Consider the following 20123-nt stretch of genomic DNA (forward strand, 5'->3'; position numbering starts at 1 on the left):
CAGAGTCCAGTTTGTTGGTAATGTACTTGGACATGCAAATTGTGCTACGGTTCATTTGATAAGATCTGCCTGTTGCAGTTACTTGGGTTTGAACTCTGGTCCTCTTTGTGTTCACAGATCTGCTATAGTATGGAGCCAGCATGATGTGAAAGCTGTGGAGCAGGAGAGGGAGTGGGTGGGGGGGTTGTACTCGAGCATGGTAAGAAGCCATTATCCTAATGTGAAAATGCCCATCTAAAACAGTGTAAATGCCAAATCATAATCGATTTCTCAGCACAGACAATTGTAACAGATCAGTATCAATGAAACACACATAAAAGGAGCATTTTCATAGATGCACTGAAACTTGAGAAATCCAATAGTCACACTCGTTTGGCTAATTTGAGTGTTTTAACAGCCACTCAGAAGTGCTACAGTCCTTTCAGGTCCACAACCCAAAAGACTATAAAAACTTCAACTTCAATTAAAAAATTGCTGAACAGCAATTGTATCATATTTGAACCAGAGAAACAAGGTATTCATATATCACACATCAAGCCCGTCACTACATTCTATTTCCACCTGAAAAACATTGACTGACTGTGGCCATCACTCTGTCCGAATCCATTGCTTGGATCCTCATCCATGCCTTGATCACCTCCTGCTGCAATGCCGTCCTTTTCCATGTCCAGTCATTCCCAGGACAGGCTCCCATATGTCCAGAGTACAGCCGCCATGGTCCTTAAACATAACCAAGCCCTGACAGCATAATGATTCATTTCTAATGAGGATCAAACCCTGATCGTTTATTGACCTAAAAAAGAAAAATGTGAGTGTGTGTGTGTGTGTGTGTGGGGGGGGGGGGGGGGGGGTGCCTGAATCTGACCAGGCCTTATTTATTTCATTTAGCCAGTGTGTCTACCATCACTTATACATTTTAATCAATCCGACTCCAATCTTACAACTTCTTCACTTGCTTTGAGGCCGACAACAGCACCCCGGCACAGAAGACCCCTCCTCCCCCTGGTGACCAGGTGCTAACACTATTCCCAGACAGCGTGAGGAGATCTCTCAGAAGGACCAACGCACGTAAAGCCTCGGGGCCTGACAACATTCCGGGCCATGTCCTGAGAGGCCGTGCCAACGACCTCACAGATGTCTTCACCAACATCTTCAACACCTCACTGAGCCGGGCTGTTGGCCCCATGTGCCTCAAAGCCACCTCCATCATCCCGGTCCTGAAGAAGCCGTCTCCCTCCTGCTACAATGACTACCGCACTCACCCTCATCCTCATGAAGTGCTTCAAGTCATGCAGCACATCAAGTCTGCCCTCCCCCCTGCCCTGCACCATTTCCAGTTTGCATATCAGCTCGACAGATGACGCCATCTCCACTGCCCTCCACTCAGCCCTCACCCACCTGGAGAAAAACGACTCATACGTCAGAATGCTGTTCATCGACTTCAGCTCAGCATTCAACACCATAATCCCCCAGCAGCTCATCCACAAACTGGACCAGCTGGGGCTCAACACCTCCATGTGCAACTGGCTGCTGGACTTTCTGACAGCGAGACCACAGGTAGTTGGGGTCGACAGCAACACATCCAGTATGAGATCGTTTGTTTGTTTGTTTGTACTTGGCTGCCGTGTTGGAAGCAGTTGTCACCAATGACGCTGCTGCAGAGGCGTACGACACAACCTCTTCACGATGAAATAACGCATAGATGTGACAAGTGGAATGTATGTGGGTCACAGAAATAAACACAATTATTCTACCCTCGTAAGTTTTGCTCTCTAAATAGAAACTGAACTTAACCATGTGTTCAAGACCTCACCCGTCTGAAATCTCAAAATGGACTTACAAGGGAAGGATTTTCATTAATATGGGTGTCATGTTAATCCGCCCAGGCATTGTGCGGCAAGGATATATCAGGATGACACATTCAGAGAGACGTGGTGAAGTTTCCCCCCCTCATTATATACTGTGTGCCCGTTGAACAGTATAATTGCTGCAACCAGGGGAGCTATAGCCAACTTCTGTCACTAAGTGTTCATCCACTCGTATTAAATAAAACGGCTGGATGATACCTGCTGCCATCCTCTCATTTCTAATTCATGGTATTAATATTGCTCCGGGACAACTCTGGGGAACTTCATGACAAAGAACGTAATGGACTTCTTTGTCTCTCTCTCTCTCTCTCTCTCTCTCTCTCTCTCTCGCTCTCTCTCTCTCAGACAAATGTATCAACTCATCAAGTGTAGAATAACAATCAAACATTCTCTCACCACTTGATGTGTCCAGATTTCCAACTCGTCACTGCCTTTTGATCTACCTGTTTTAAAGGCGAAGTGAAAGCTGTGATTGTCTTAATAAAAGGATGAGCCGTGTTTTTGAAGTCTGAACTGCTTGAAGTTACCGCATCTATCTGAGCGTTTGTTTTTTAATTCTGTAGTACAGGAAACTTTGCTAAACCAAACCTACAAGTCAGGTGGACATTTTACAAGATTTGTGTTTGTGGCTGTTCTTTGAGGAGCGGGGCCGTGTGGCTGTGTGAGGGGAAAAATAAAACCTTCCTGACAATGGTTTCTGACACCCGACAATGTGATGATGTCGCAGGGCTAAAGTGATGTCCAAATTTGAAGAAGAAAATGTATTTAAATGGATTTAGGTTTGATAGAAAACGCAAGAGTGTAGTTAAGCATTACTGTAATTTAGAAGCCAAAATCTCTTTAAAAAATTAAGGCTTTTTTTTTTTCTTGGCCCTGAATGGAACATTAACCCTTACCCAACTCAATGCCTGACTTTAAACCTGAGCCTAACTCAAGCCTAGCTCTAACCCCCTGACCTCTGAAGATGTGAGGACTGGCCAAGATGCCCCTGTTTTCCAAAGTTGTCCTCACTCTGTGGGAATGTGTTCTGGTCCTCAACGTGTAATAAGTACAAGAACACACACACACACGTCTGTGATGACAAATAATGAAAATTGAATGTGTTAAATCATCTCTGCTCACATGTGAAAGTATTACCCCATACTGTAAGGACAGTGTTAAGGTGCAAAGGACTAAGGCCCCACAACGTTTCAGTGGGCAAGAATTAATGGACGACGACAGAGGGGCCTGTCATCGTAGGCCATTGCCGATTAACTCCTCAGTCTGTCTCAAGCCATGTCTGTCTGGGAAAACTCAGGTTGTATCCTCAACCTGCACAATTACATCATTTGCCTTGTAGATGTTGCACATTGTTGTTGCCCGATGGGATTAAAGATGAATTTTTGCCCATTTGCATCTTTGCATTGTCTTACGTGTTCAATTTAATTGCTTGTAATATTCATTTTCTGTCGTGTGTTGTGCTGTTGTGCGCGGGGAAGTTCGTTCCAACCCCCTTAACAAGGAGCCATGTTCCCAATCTGCTCTCATAAATTTCTTTTCTCCTTTATAAAACTTTTTGTGACACAAAAAAAAAATCATTTAATTTACCACATTAGAAAAAGATAAATATCCGCTGGAGCATTTGCATCAGAGAGCCGACTGTTTTCCAAAGAAACAAATATTCTGTTTTTACTTTACAAATGCAAAGAAGCTAAATATGAGGCTGATGACAGAGTATTAACGTAGAGGGGAAGAAAGACGTTCTCTCTACGTTCCATCAGCAGCTATCAGGGAGGGGGAGCGTTCCATTTGGCTTCTCACTACTGACAGAGATTGCTGCGACATATTTGTAGGACCAGTACAAACTGGCTCGTGCTGATCAATACGTTTTATAAATTCAGTCATTTGAGTGAAAATAAAGCTGGCAGAATACCAGAGCAGAAAAACTCAGCAGACTTCAAGTTATAAAACTAAACGTGCAGCCAAAGTGATGCGCTGGGCCCAAGCTAGGTTCCATTTTTCTGCGTCTTTCCCTCCGTTGGAGAGCGTTTAAAAAAGCAGTCTCACAAAGAAAGTTCTAGCACGAAGACGCATTTGTCGGTTAACTTTCAGAGCTCAAACTCTGGACCTGGCCCCTCCGCAGCGCTTCCCACGCTGCCAGCATTAAGTTTCTATCCTATTTCATTTACTGTTTGGAAAATAAAAGAGAAAAGAAAAGTCTGAATCATGGCTCGCCATCCTATAGCGATTATACCACTTTTCCTTCGAGAGACTGTACTAGAGTATTTTCAATAAATGGCTGAAAGTTTTGGCTGGATACCAATACAAAGGGTATTAAGGGGGTCTTTTACACTGCAAAAACCGATGATCTAAGAAAGACTTTATGTCTTAAATCTGGTCCTAATATTCCTATTCATCTTGTTTTCAGAGTAAGATACTATGCAGGAAAAATTGTCAAAGATTATCAAGCTTGTTTTAAGGATATGGACTTTTTTTTTCTTAATCAGCTGGTAAATTTTAAGTTATTTTATATGCACATCAAGCTATTCTGTTTGAAACCACCTTTAGACTTTTAAGAGAAAAAGTTTTAGCTGTTAGAACTAGAAGTCAGTTAACACATTTTATTGAAGCACATAGCTCAACACAGTCCTCACAAAATTTTCCAGTATGGTTCAGTTTTTAAATGCAACAACATCTTCAAGGTTATATTTCATCAAACCTTAAACACTGATTTTGAAACTGAATATGATGTATGATGAAGTAGCTTTATCTTGTTGTTGTGATCGTGGATGAATTAATCTGGCTATTTCAACATATTCAAGTTCATCATACCTACATGTCAAAATATATTTTATGAGGAGTATAATTTTCTGGCCTCAATCAGAATGTGTGTATTTTGTTTCCATCAACTTTATTTTTCAGCTTTGTAAGTTTTGAAAAGTATGTGGGAACTTGTTAAACTAGTAAAGTATGCATTTCTGTGCGCAAACTAGTGAGGGGCGTGGGTGTTGTCAGGATATTTTGCCACCAACACAGAATCCACACTTTAGTCATGTGATGAGATGGCTGCTCTTAACGGACAAAATGCGAATTGAAAGGATAACAAATGTGTATTTGAACAAAACACATGTCTTCAGTAGACTTTGATCCAACATTTGAAGGTGACAGGAAAACTCATTTGCCTCTTGTGCCGCCAGTTCAACCCACTTTGGCAGATGACCCACTCAGTCACCCCAGTTTCAACTTAGTTTTGAATATCCCATTGTGGATGCAGAGGAATGTGGACAAAATGTGTTTTGTCAGAAGCTGGAATCAAACCCACACCTCCAGGAAAGACTGCGACCTGAACGTAGCACCTTAGACTGCTTGGCCATCCTGACAGAAATTGGAAAATGCAAACTGCAATATGAAATGAATGAATTGATTCATTGGCAAAGTAGAATGGCTTCCATAGGAGCTACTGGCTCCTGAGTTGTTGCATTTATTGCTCACGTTAAACACACAGTCTGTGAATTTCGTTTTTCTAAAGGACAAGAAATGGACCATAACACCACAGTATTTCTTTCTCAGTGTGTGTTACATGTGACACATTCAACAGAAAGGTCCCACCGAGATTTGAACTCGGATCGCTGGATTCAGAGTCCAGAGTGCTCACCATTACACCATGGAACCAAACACAAGGGTGTCCTTCCTCAAAATACCACTTGACATCGCCTGCAATACAAACTGTTGCTATTTGGAGGTTCATCTTGCTGTTGTTCCAGACTGCATTGCCAAAAGAAACATGAGCCACAAGGAAATCATGGAACTCCAGGTTTATTCAGGACTATCGAACTACAGCGTATGACCTGAGAGCACAGACTGGGGGCACCGTCCTTAATTTGTCCGTTAATTACCGCTTCAACAAACATGCCACCTAATTATGTGAGCAGAATTTCTCCCACTGAAAAACCCGCCAGACTGATTTCTTAGACATGAAAAATTCTCCAAAACCCAAACACACAGTTGGGGTCAATACAAGGTTAACCAGGAAGAATCCCGTTCCTGGACCATGTATGGAACCAAATCCATAGTGAAACTACGCAATTCCTGTGACTACGGAGCCCGGGATTTAACAACGACACCAGGAAAGACACAGAAACTGTATGGCTTTTAAGAAACAGTATGTTTCCTTATTTATTACAGTGGAAAGACAGTATGAACACAGGAAATAAACAAAACAACCTTACCCGTGTAAGTATGGTGAATATCAAACCAAATTAAAATTAAAAAAAATGTTTTTCTTTCAGCTGCTTCAGTCTATTTTTATTGCTTGTGCAGTCCACTTTACTGGAAGTGCACCTTTCAGGTAGAGAGATGTCGTGCCACCCTACTGTGTGTGAATATATGTAAAAGTGAAAAAAGGATTAAATTCCGCGGTCGTTGGTCTGATGATCCTCCAGGGTCCGGCTCGCCATCAACGTCACTCTGGCTCCGACATCCAGGCAGGTCCAGTCCAAGTCCAAGGGTCTCTCAAAAAAACCTGACCTACAATCAGTAGAATCAGAACACATACTTTCACTTTCTCTGTTCTCAAAGCATGAATTATTGAACATCAGTCACTTAAAAGTTGAAGTTGAGTCTGTATCTGTAGAGAATACTTGCTTTAACTGAGCTCCTATTGCAATATAACATCACAATCTAAAAGTATCCAGTACACGCACAGCAAACCACAACTCAACACAAAAACCCAACAAAAGTGCAAATAATCTAGGGGCCTTTAAAATATCAGTGACATCTGTTGCATTGCGGTTCCGGGAACCTGGGCAGTGGGAGCGGAGACCTGGGTAGCTGGAGGAGCAGGTGCTGGGTCTGCTGGAGACGATGTCAGATATCAGGCTCGATGCAGCCTCTTACGCACATCTCATGTTTACCGGACTTCACGTGCGACTCCAAAGCCTTTATCCCAAATGTTCCCAGTTGAACCTTCGCGGATTTCCAGTTACTCTTTTCAGCCGGCATTTAAATTCTTTTCTGTCCAGCCACAGATCATTGAATCGGCACTTGACCATTTTAGATACCCGATCAGACTCACCGCGCGCATCCACCACATGTAACCTGCTCGACTTTCTGTGCAACAAGGAACTCGGACCACACAAAAGTGATACGCTGCCTTCGGATTTCTCATTTTATTGGTTCCTCCTTGAATAATTTTTCGTTTATGTGGTTGAACTGGTTTCATTGTTGGACACTCCTGCAGGAACATTTTTAACACAATAGATGGATCCAGGAGATCTATTGGGTTAGTGGATGACAGGTGAGGGCGTAGGAATACACGTGCTGAGCTTGAAATGTGGTAAGCTGCTTTGTGCGGGCTCAGAGTCATGCAGCCATTGCTTTCCCCATCCCAGTGTCACATGAAAAGTTCAGCTGAGGAAACTCTTTCATCCCTCCGTCCTCCCGTCTTCTCCGGTGTTGTTTGCTTGTCATCAGAAACTGCAGGTTACCCATACTGAGAGGCGATGCTGGAGCAACGGAGGGGGGGGGGGGGGGGGGGTCGGACTGAGACACAACTTCAGAGGTCCCATTAGTGTACTTTGATGTACATTTTTAAAAGAATCACATAAGAAAAGATTGTCAGAAATGTAGAAAAGCATCGCAAATTTCAATGCTGCTCTGCTCTTCACCGGCAGCATCCCTCTGACATCACAGCCTTCCCACACGCCTCATGGTTCTCACAACACTGTCGGATGAAATGAATATAAAATTTGGTCTTACACACACACACACACACACACACACACACACACACAAACAACTCCATCCTACACCTTTTCTGAGTTTGAAGAGGCCAGATTTGCTCTCATGTAAGTGGATAATGCTCATGAATTCAAAATTGTGATAAATAAATCACAAGTTATCAGGCCTCACGCAGTCATGAAAGACCTGGTAGAGTCTGCGATTTTAAAAGAATACTTGTCAAGCCAGGAAAAGTTTTTGAAAATTAAAAACCAAAAACTTTAGGAAAAGCAATAGAAACTGGCTCCTAATATGCCTGAATGTTGGAGTAAATATCAACTGAGAAAAATCCCTTTTGCGTCAACTTTTGCTAACGTTCTGTCAAATCATGTTGCTAACTTTAGTCAAATATAAATGTGGACATGTATTTTTTTAAAATGTATTTTTCATGTTATAACAGAGAATTTATATTGAGGAAAAAGAGGTGTGAAAAGTCGGTGACATGGATTGAGAAAACTGTACACGGTCCCTTTGCTGTGTGTGATTTGATTCTGACACGTGTGCCAAAATAATGCTTTTAAAGTTTTTTTTTTGAGAGAGAGAGATTCTGCTAAATTTTGGGAAACTTTGAGCCTGTAGATTTAGCATATCAATTCTAAGTACTAAAATTGCTAAATATGTCCAAATGAATACGAATAAAAAATGACTTGGAATTTATCTTGCTAAAGCAGATGCACAATAGGAGTAGTTTCAGTTTGAGTCACAATTCTGTAAAAAAATTGTTGATTGCTCATTGGCCCTTGGGTTGCTATGGTCTATTTGGCAGATTTAGACCTACCTTTTATCCTACTTTTTTGATGTAAAACTTGAGAGGCTTTTTTTTTTCTTTCAAGGCAAAAAAAGTGAATATAAAAAATACAAATACAACAACTGAGATTCTGCAGCTGCAGTGCTTGGACACATAGAGCAGACGAGCTTTGTGTAACTTGCCGTCAGTCGAGAGACGCAGGTTTTTAAAGACTTTAAACACAAATTTGCCAGAGATCCTCATCTTACTGTGGATGTAGTCTCTTTCCCTTCTCCCCCTGTTTTGTTTCAGTTGAGAATCTGTTTTAGACCAAAGAAACAGCTCGATGCGAGGAGAGAAATGAGAACGTGTCCAGTAAAAAAGAGGCACAATTAGTGTGTGAGACAGTAACCTGGCAGCCACAGCACAGCAACATTTTTCCAGCGCTCCGACCCTGAAGTATGAGCGCTGCAAATCTTCAAGCTCACTGTGGAAAGTTAACTACTCCTATAGTGCCATTGTTGCGCTAACAGCAACTGTGTGCTGATGATGTAGCCGTACACGGCTAGCACTGATAAACAAGTGCGCTGACAGCAGTTAGCAGCAGGTTGAGTTCTCTCTCTCTCGCTGAAAAATGAAGTCTTCACTCGCTTTGACAGAATCCATTCCACGTAAGTCTCTAAAGAGGAAAATACGAGATGGGCTCTGTGCTTCTCAGACAGCAGGGAGACACAGAATACAATGAAGTGTTGAGCACAGCTTGTAACTGGAGTGGGCGCCGTCTGAAGAAATCAGCGTGTGTGCCCGTGTGTCTGCCCGTTTGTGAGTGCTGAAGTTGAAAAACTGCTGCTGCAGGTTGAATATTTCGACTGCGGACTGTTGGGGAATAGCTGATGAGGTGAAAGAAGCATAAATAGTTCTTTGAATCGGTGAAGTGGGTGCAGATGTGTCAAAGTCGTGAGTCAAAGATGAACCGCCGTCGCTGAAATCAGAGGCACTTCATCACTCAGGCTCGGAACTGAATAATAATAGTGGGCTGTGGGGCAAAACAAAAAAAGCAAAACAAATTCATTGTTGTTCAAATTCAAAATATTCCTAAGACCTCAGGTTCTCGTGATTAATTATTATGTATCCTTTTAAATAGTTGAGAAGAGTTCGCTTTTGGCGAAATTGTTTGTAATTGAGCTCCCATCTTCCCCCTTAATAACAATATATTGACTTAAGAAATGCACCTCTTTATCACACCGAGGTCATACTTGTGAAGTAGTATTTTATGTATATTAACTAAAGTTTTTGAATGGAAATTGCATTCACTTGAGAAAAAAAAATTACATTTTTTTTTTCTGAATGAATGAAATAACGAAGTTATTAATTTAGAAAAACACAGAGCAGATTTGGAAGTGAATGCAATCTGCCTCGGTACAAGCGGACTTTTTCTGTTGTATTTTTTTGGAAGTTTTGTTCATGGTTGTGTGCTGCCATGTGTTACTGACAGCACCAAAAAAAACAATATACATAATCAACACTCACATAATGACAAATGTCCACATACTAAATGTACTCTTGAATATCTTTGTGGAGCAAATAAAACGGCCGTAACATGGGAGGAGTCTGTGAGGAACCTTCCACCATCAACTAGGGATGGGGGGGGGGGGATGGATCTGATGAATGCAAACAGTAGCAGAGTCCTCATTTCTGATGACCTCACTATATATCCCATAGGTGTGCCACTTTGAGCTCCATTCGTTTGTCTTTTATTTCCTGTTAGAGGGCGAATTCATCGCGTTGGCTCTTGTTTCTTTTTTTGGGCAAAAAAGAAAGAAATTGTAAATTAAAAAAAAAATTCAAATGAAATATTCAAACATAAATGAACTCATTGCTCAAGAATTATTTCAAATGACCTCGTGACAGACAGAGATTCAACACCTTCCCCTCGGGGTCATTCACAAGAAAAACAGTTTTGCAGGGTTTTTTTATTTATTTATTTGAATGAAAGTATAGAAAGTATAGCCTCTGTCTGTCCTTGTGCGTTGCTGGTCAACACGGTTTAGTATTGGAATTTGACATTTTTGTGTTATTAAGCTATTTCCAGTGATGAGCGAGCCACAGCCCTGTGTGTGGTTCTCCATCACTCACTTATTAACAGAGAGCTAATTGTCTCATTATCTTTTCAATTAAACTGGTTGCTATAATGGTGGTGGCCCTGAGGACTCTGGTGCCTTACGCCTCACATGTACAGGTTTTTTAATGTAATACTTTCAAATCTAATTTAATTACTGTTGATCTACACTTTCATTATTGCGGATGGGCTTTTTTAATACCTTTTTTTTTTACATTCAGATGATGAGCAAGGCTGACAGCTGTGCATGAGTTAGTTACTGTTGCCAGACACAAGACCATCAGATACACAGACACTGAATATAAGTACAGTAGCTGAATATTAGTACTGTTTATTATCAATTCATACATATTCATACATGGGTCCCTCCATGGAAAATTAGTTTTATTAAATACAGTTCAAAATTGGCCAGGACGTTTTTTTTTTTTTTTCAAGTGCCACCTGCTGGCTGATCTTTGCAATTCAGCAGTAATTTCAGGCTCATTCCCACACCACCTTCACAACCAGCGTCCAAGCTTTCCAGGGGCTTCATTTATTTAACAGATATAACTTAGAACAGGCCAAAAAGAAAGGTGCAAATATTCCCATTTATAACAGCATCATCCCTCATCGATCACAGTCCACTTGGAAATCTGTGCACATGAAACTGCTCCACATCCTGTCCTGGACACGCCCACATTCGACCATAAACGGTCAACACGAAGTGGCGCAGGAATGACGAATGAACAGCAACAGCTGACTGATTAGCAGGTTACTCACAGCGAATCACGGCACAAACTGAGTTAATCTGGAGTTAGTGAGCACTCTCATCAGTCACCGGCCACTTCTTCTCTCCTGACGTGGAGGAGGTTCAGTTTTAGGATGATGCAGGATCCTGCGACCCCCCCACCCCCTTCCCCCTCCCCCAACAGGTATTCCAGCCAACACGTGGATCAGAAGATGTGATGTGTCGCCGCTACTCCAGCTCCAGCCCAGGGGAACCTACTGGACCTCATCATCTTCTCATGTTGTCAGCTGAAGAAGGAGCGTCAGCTGAGCTCAGGTGACAGAGTGATAATGCACTGGAGTCGTGAGTGGGAGCCGGCAGCAGCTCCAAACGGGGGAAAACATCATTTTATTTCTGTAGTATTTGTCAAAACAACTGCTCAAGTGAGACTTTAACTTACTGACAATGTCTAGACAATAATTTTCCAGCTTACTGCTGAGACATTAAACCCATGACAGTCTGAATTGAGGAACTAATCGCTGAATTAATAAGATGTGATGCGGCTGCTCTTACATCACTGAACCATCTGTTAAGCAAACTAAAACCCTTGTGTCACAAACCCCCTCCTGCTAAATACCTATTTACTGTTCTTACACATTAAATGTATTTATTATAACATTTTCCCGGCTCACCAATGTTAGAGTATGTGGAGGCTTGGCTTAGATTAGAAAGAGTGTCAGTCTTTGAGAAGTACACCCATTAACAGCAGAATAAAAGTGAAATACTCGCGTTAACTGTGGTATAAACAACACAGCCAGCCTCTCAGAGACGATCTGCCGGGGCGTGTTTTCGTTGCAACGCTGTCACCTTGAATTGAGGATGATATCTCAGATCCAGCTGGTGTGATGTCACAGCAAAGGGATTTCTTCATTATTAATGTCAAATTTTAAATGTTAAAATCCTGCAAGCAGCTACCCTAAAAAATCTCACTCTCGACAGCGCCAGTACCCTGACAGCTCGTTGTCTTTCACTCAGACGTGACATGAGTGTTTTGTCCGAGGGGAGCGTATAAACGAGAGAGAATGTCAGACTTGGTCCGCTGTGATGAAACACGTCACCCTCGGTGATTACATTATTCAACAGGATTAGATAATACTCCTGTTTTTTATCAGTACATCTGGTTTACCTTTTGACTTTGATTTGACTTGACATTTTTTTTAATAAAGGAATGTTCATGAATGAGGAGAAAGGCAAGGGTCTGCATTAGAGTACACCAGTGAACCACAAACTACTGCTTTGCTACAGAGGATGAACAGATTTTATTGACTTAAACTAAAAAAAACAAAAACAAACCAACTAGTTTATGTTTTGCCTTCTTAAAGAAACTCGTCATTTTTGGGGGGAAAATATGCTTATTATCCATCCTCCCCGGAGGTGAGAAGGGTGTCCTTCTCACCTCTGTGTGTGCAGCTGAGACCCACAGAGACCTGCAGACCGCGGGGGCACCTCACACTACATGCAGTCCCTCCAGAAAAGACTGCTATAAAACAAGGAAAACTAGCCAAACTCTTGTTCCAAAAGGTTGGCGGTTGTGCTGCAAAAAAATGACAACGTTGCATTTTCCAACCGTTCTGCCATGCTACGAGACGCCTCATCACCTCGTGCAGAAATTCGTATGCGATAATATTCATTTACCTATGAAGATTGGCAAAGGGTTGTGTAAGCCAGTTTCCTGATGTCTTATTTTCAATAATAAATAATTTTAGTTTGTTGGTATTTTCTTATTATGGTTAATTTCATCAGTTTTCTAACAGAACATCTATTCTATAGGGGTTGGTTTTTTTTTTTTCTGCAGCAAATCACACACTTTGCAAGTTTCTATAATTTCAGCGGGGAAAAAAAAAAAATCACAAAAACTTCTGCAATTTCTCTCCCAACTTTTAAGGAAAGCAGACACAAAATAAATCTTTACAGAAAAAAAGTCAGGTGAAATCTGCAGGGCTGTACAGTTTATACTGTAGAAAGAAAGAAACCATAGTAACCAATTAAAGTAATTTAAAACAAATCAACTTCTGGACTGGTCTTACTCTTTATATGTGATACTTAATGCTTGAAAATGTAGTTGTAAAAAAAAAAAAAAATGAGTTCAAACCTCAGTTGAGTTGATTGAGTCTGATGGCCGCTGGCCCCCCCCCCCAAGTATGAGGCATCGCTGAGCTCCAACCCCAGAGCAGAGAGGCACAGTAGGAAGCAATAGGACAACACTCAGTATGATTTATTATTTCCTGCCCTTCCGTCTTCTTTCCTTGTCAGTTCTCCAGTGACAGGCTGATGATATTGTCCAGGGCAGTCTCCAGACCCACAGGAGAAAGCCTGCCTGACAAAGACCATCTGCTATCCCATCATTATTCGAAGTAAGTCCCAGACCCCCAGGACAGAAGCTGCCTGTCTTGTCACTGAGTGATAGGACATCCGATGACAAAACTATATAATATACTTAAGGAAATGAAAGCAATGCTACCCATGTGAGAAACCATAGTGATACCAAATAAAAGACAGATAAGCACATTTTCCCTGTTTGACATTTAATCACCATATTTTCCTGCAGCCCACTTTCACTAACGGAGTCGTAGTAATCAAGTCCGCTTCAGTTCTGTTGCACAGTCAAGTTTGACGAGGGGAGAGAAAGAAAGTGCATTCCAGATCAATTCTGGATAGCCAACAGTACATAATATGTCCTCTTACGTGAAGCCGTTCCACAGGCGAAGGGGCAGCAACTGCAGAGGCTCGATCGCCCCGGTTTTGAGCCTAGTTTTCGAGGAGTAACTGATTGTTTGACATCGGTGCTCTAACAGGAGTGGGGAGGTTCAGTTCGGTAAAGCAGCAACAATCCATTAAGAATGTTGACAGCAAAAAACAAAATTGTACACTCCTGTAACCACTGCAGCTGCCTCTGTTTCTTCCCATGCAAACGTGGGGATGCAACATTTTTCATCAGTTCCATGTTTTGAATAGATGACCAGTCCAACCCTTCATACAAAAAAATAACCTTAATCAGCAATAAACGCGTGAATCGCCTTATTTTACATCTTGAGGAGAGAGATAGAGTTTTACCTTGGCAAGAATTATATCAAAATTATCTGGATCAATCATCACTTTTGGGCCTTTAGACATGTGTGATGGTGTACTGTACCTGAAAAGCTGCTGCCCTCTGCCTGTATTTCAGTGTTTTTAGTTTTTAGGGACATACTGTATATATAACAAAAAGGGCGGGCCCCAAAATAAGCCCTTGAGGGACCCCCACGCGTAAGTAGAGGCTGTTATGTAGCTAAAAATAATGACTCGTCTCACCGTTTAAATGCACAAACGCCCACGTTTATTCTCCAAACTCTCAACAACTCAAAACAGCACACATCTTTGGTGGCCTATCAATGTCAAAAAGGCAACATAAAACAGGTTGTCAAACTAGAACTGTATGTATCATCATGTATAAGTGAACACAACAGAGGCTGTTGCAGAGGAATATTCAGCAGGTTTATTCCAACAGGCAATGTCAGTTTGGTGAATGAGCTAAAGTTGTACAAGGAGCAGGACTGAAAAGCCAGCCTTTCAGTATGGTTATATAAAAACTCATACTTTACTTTAAAATGTATCCATTTCTGCATTTTCAATATTGATCTGTCTTTGCTTTTCAGGAGAAAAAAACACACCATCTCCCTGTTCTTGAATCGCTCTATCAATATTCTTCCTTGAATTCAGGTCCAAAATTTACAGAGTACTTTGCATTTTGCTCTCAAAACCTTTTGGTGCATATTTCAAAATTGGGATGTAAATCCAAAGTTTCATTTTAATGTAATCCCTCATGTCTTCCTCGCACACAAAGGGCTTCAGTTTGATGGGGTCTGCGGTCGATATGAAACAATGATGAAATGCACACAAATTTGATGAACTCAAAAGCAAACAAATGATGTTTTTGAACATTTTTATCAATTCATATCAAATCTAGTTGTAAGCGGCAAGCTCATAAATAATACACACAAGCCAAGACGACTTGTGTTTTCAGGTCCAGAACAATGTAAAATAATGTGAACAGTAATATGAATTAGAAATAAGTGTTGCGTACCTGCAGGTTGCACTGAAGCAGTGAGCTTCTCTCATTTATATTTCACTACTACTGTGCCACTGGCAGTTCTGCTCTACGCCTTCAAAAAGAAAAAGAGAGAAAAAAGTGAAAGTACAACATATTTTTCAGAATATTACTGTAATACAGTTAACCTCTCTCCCCACCTAGTCAATGAGCAGAGCAAGAGCTCAATGCCCTCTTCAGTTTACCGATACATTTGCAGTCAATTGAAAAAATGGCCCTTCAACATCAAATAAAATGAAGATTTTTTTGGGGGGCTACAATTTCAGTCCCGCATTACTTAAGACAGTCTTAAAGAGAAATAAACAAAAATTAAATATATTGGCTCTCCCGTCGAGGTAATTTAAGCAGTTTGTTTGATACATGCTGGGTCGTGATTGTTAGAGACTTCATTTAACCAGGCAACAGCAGTGTGGAGAGAGTGAAGGCATTAGCGAGCCAGGAGTTCATTTTCATTCTTCCTCCCGCCCTCTCTGTCTTTTTTCATCATACATCTTCAAGCGCTGTGTTGGAGAAAAGGACAGTTTTCCGTGCCTTGCTGGCTTCTATTTCTCTTACTATTGTCGTGGCGCACACTGTTCACAACACTGAGTCTCATCCATAACTGTAAAATTGTGTTCACTCCAAATTGAATTTTCACCTCACTTTTGTCTCGCTGGAGTTCGGTCGCAATTGGCTCCCTCAAATATGGTAACCTGTTAGCATTCTCCTCCGGAATGGGGAGGGGTTACTGCTGCTGTCATAATGAAGCCAAGCGAAAGCTCAGTCGTTGCTGTAAGATGCAAAGTCTCATGGCTCCGTCTCGTTCTCGTTGTCAAATTGATGAGGTGTGGTTGAGTCTCAGCTGATCTCTTCTATCTAATAGCTCAGTGACATGTTCCCATAGCTGGCCAATCATATTGCTGCTCTCTTTTTAAAATACATCTCTCTCTCTCTCTCTCTCTCTCTCTCAGCTCAGTCTGGCTGCTGCTGTCCTGCCCATCCTTTTAATAAATATTCTACTTCTTCAAAAGTCTCTCCTGATTGAACTCCTGCTGGTTATGTCCATTTTAAGCATATATTCGAGGAAAATGTGCATAAAACTTGACATTATGGTTGTCTACAATTTGCCGACTTTAACCAATGGCCGTTGACCGTGCAGGTAACGCCTCAGCCAAAGCCTACAAACGCCTGGTTGAAGACAGCCAGGTGACCAGACACACTAGCCGGCGTCCCGTGGCCATGCTAGCTGGGACAAGCAGTGGACTCCTAAGTGACTCAAGAGGACATCAGTGACTTTGAGAGAACCTAAATTATATATTTTCAACTCGTGCGAATATGCAAATACGAAAAAACCCATGATACATCCTGCAAAATTCATGTATTCCTGTCGTTTGTGCTGCATTATTCACGTCCCCTGCTGCCTGACCGGGACATCTGACATCTGTGTCTATTTGAGTCTTTGCATGGACTGGTGACCCTCATCATCTCTGATCCGGGCTTTAGGTTTTTTTAGTGAGATCATGCAAAGAAAGTTTAGCTCTGTTGACCTTGACCGGTGTTTACCCATCTGATTTATAGTAAACCAAGTTTACAAGGACCTAACTTTAGTACATAGTCCGGGATGCTGTGCAATTTTCGTGGCCCCCTGGCATTTAAGTCCATGCAATCAATCTTAGATGTCAAGCACATCTTTGATTTGAGGCGAGTTATGGAGAAAACTTGGAGTTTTAACTAGTGGATTAATTTCAAACCCAAGGCGAGGCCATCAGTTCAATTAGACCAGCTTCTTGGTGTGAGAGATTAAGCCACAATCAATGGTCCCCTTCCTGTGTCCTTTCTACACAGACAGGTTAATGGTGTTCAAAGGGAGACTTTGGCATTAGTTCCCTCATTAAAGACTGACACACACTGATTTATCTGCAGTTTGAGTGAGGTTGACGAAGCAGGGAGATTTAGAGGGGGGAAAAAATACTCAGGTGAGTCAAACCACAAATCTTGAGAATCCATTCTGTCTGGGTAAAAGTGCTTCAGAGCACCTTTAGGGTGAATATTACAGATAAACTAGAGTTTTAAACTTTGCCTTTGTCCTGACTCAGTTCATATTTGGTCACCAATAAACAAAGAAGTGCACGATGGAGCTTGTTGCCAGTTGGGTAACAACATGGTTTGGTTTTTTTTTGTCTTTTAGCAGAACCCAACATCAATTCTGATCAAAAAGTAAAGCAAAGTCACACAGAAACATTAGATCATATCAAATTCTTGATGAGGTTAAATATCAGATGGTTTATTGGGGTCTTTTTTTTTTTTCTTTTGGGATTGATTTCTGTTTGTTCCCAAACCCAGGCTGGTCCAGTCCATCTGGACCGGTCCACATCATAACAGGGGTCTGGTCTGCATCCTAACAGGTTTGTCTGTTTCCTTTCAGACCCTGGTGTGGCTCATTGGTGGTGTTACAGGAGACAGACTAAATATATGGACCAGTGATTTTTCTCGGATTAACATGTGCAATAAAACACGCGTAAACTGGTGTAAAAAACCCGTTGTAGTTAAACAGTGTCATATGTCAGCGGGGATCCTTTTCATAATGACAACACTGGAGGGGAACAGCTTGGGATGCATCTGCAGGAGTTTGAGGAGAGGAAGGTGAGTAGGTTAAGAACATATTTAATAAGAAATACGGCAACAAAAGCAGAAGGCTTTGGAAGCACACAGAGGATGAAACAAGATAGCGTTGTGCGCACAACCGCTTAAAGACGAGCGTGGTGGGATCAGAGTAGCTCCTCTCGTCCAACCACGTTTCTGTACAATGGTGGCTGACAGCGAATCAGACCACACAGCGCATGAGCAAGAGCAATATGGTGATTAAACACTGTGCTTTAGTTTTACATGACACCTCAGGTCCTTTTAAAAAGGACAACAATAGACACCGACAAACGTTAGCATGAAAGTAAATCAGACCAAATTCAAAATGCTAATTTGTTGCACCTCTAGTCACAAAACCTGCCGGTACTTTGGATTTCATGTAGACTTTGACGGGAAGAGACTGTAGAAATAATGTAAGAGACATGGAGGACATTCCTCTCCGGTTTGACATGAACAGTGTTTGTGTTGGTCAAGAGTGACATTGGAATGAATAAAAATTCATAACCATCAGACCGAGAGGCAGGAAGTGAAATGATTGCACATGACGGAGACAGGTGCCAGCGTGTCAGGTGCTGGCGTCCTGGCTCCGTGTGCATCACTTCACATATCGAAAATACAACAGCAACGCAGGTGAAGACTTTGATCAGGATGCAGCTCTCACTTCATCCACCCCTGTGTGTGTGTGTGTGTGTGTGGGGGGGGGGGGGGGCATGTGTTTAGAGACGTGAGCACATGCAAGCTGGTCCAAATTCACTGTGGTCAAATCAATATTTGATGTCCAAACATGAATAAATCAAACGTGCAGAAAAGAGAGATCTGGGGCCTCTTGTGTCACTACTTGCGTGGATCTCACACTAAGAAACTGCGGTCGCAAGAATCGCGAAAGCTGGACTCTATTCACACTTGGAGGTCATTTTTCTCACCTGAGTTCCGGGTACGTGGAACGCAACATGAGAAACATCTGGGAGAACACGAGGGCAGGAAGGATCAGAGTGGAGAAGAACGACTAAGAACAGAGCTGTGGATGACAAGGACTGATTAGCTAACAGGTGAATTCATCCAGAAAGGCGGGAAAAACAGGAAGTAACACAAAGACGTGCAACAGCTGGGCAATTTCAAATAAAATCGGAACTACAACGATGAACAATACAGATAAAAAGTCCGCATTTTCAGAGCAAAGCAGACAAATGGAGCAACGGCAGTTTTAAATCATTTAGCGACTCAAAAAAAAGAGGCATTTTCTGCAGAGGTTGAACGCTGAAGTACTTTAGGGGGTGAGTGATTATTAGTGACCAGAAACTCGAAATGAATAGTAACAATAGTGCCCATAGATTTATCACCCAATTGTACATTATTCTACTTAGCACTCCAGTATCTGTCCATCTCATAACACTAGCATTGTGCTGGTACTGGCCAGTTTCAGACAGATTCATTGTAAGTAATGTATTATGTGTATTTTAAAACAGATGATATTTTGGCCCAATTAAATGTGACACGATGTCGCCGTGTTCTCGTCAACATCAGGCGCCCAGGTTAAACAGCTGTATTAATAGATTCTTGTAAGCTTCGACTACAAATGTTTAGCCAACAGACAAACAGCTTTGACTCCCACAAAGAGCAACACCATCATCATCATCATCGTCGTCGTCATCATCATCATCAAGCCAATTGTTCACCCCATGAACGAGATTAGAGAAGTGCCTCGCTTTTTTTATGTGCCAGATGTTCGGCTTGCTTAACCAGCTGCTGGCCAGCCTCAGTGCACTGAGCCACACAGTGTGTGAGGTGTCGAAACCGAGCACGACCTTTCAAGTTGGGTGACAATTAGCGATGTTCACAAGCCAGTTTTACTTCGTAGAATGCAATTATTTTTATTAGAAATGTAGAAAACAGGTTTTGCGAGTAGGGAAACTAAAGAAGAACCGCAGAGACAAAGTTTTGGCTTCTAAAAATGAATAAAAATAAATCTCTTCCCACTTTCAGAATGATAATGAACCATTTTGAACCTAACGAGGAACAAAAAGTTGGGAATCGGTGGAGAAAAGATGTGAAATAGCTGGAGCCTCCCACGCAAAACCTAATTAATTCCCACTTCAAACACTCAGAGACAGAAATAAAGGTGTGAACACGTGGGGCCACTGAGCAGGGAGAAGGTCAGCTCCTGATAGAACCCCCCC

The 20123-nt window shown here is 41.8% G+C and overlaps 1 non-coding gene across 1 annotated transcript; it reads right to left on the reverse strand.

Moving 5' to 3' along the window:
- Positions 1-5447: 5447 nt before the first annotated feature.
- Positions 5448-5519, reverse strand: trnaq-cug (transfer RNA glutamine (anticodon CUG)). Its single transcript has one exon. It is a non-coding gene; the product is annotated as a tRNA-Gln (tRNA).
- Between the last annotated feature and the right edge of the window lie 14604 nt (positions 5520-20123).

Source organism: Aulostomus chinensis, chromosome 19 (assembly GCF_037954235.1).
Source record: "Aulostomus chinensis isolate RoL2024-O1b breed Wild chromosome 19, RoL_Achi_v1.0, whole genome shotgun sequence".
Taxonomy (NCBI): Eukaryota; Metazoa; Chordata; class Actinopteri; order Syngnathiformes; family Aulostomidae; genus Aulostomus; species Aulostomus chinensis.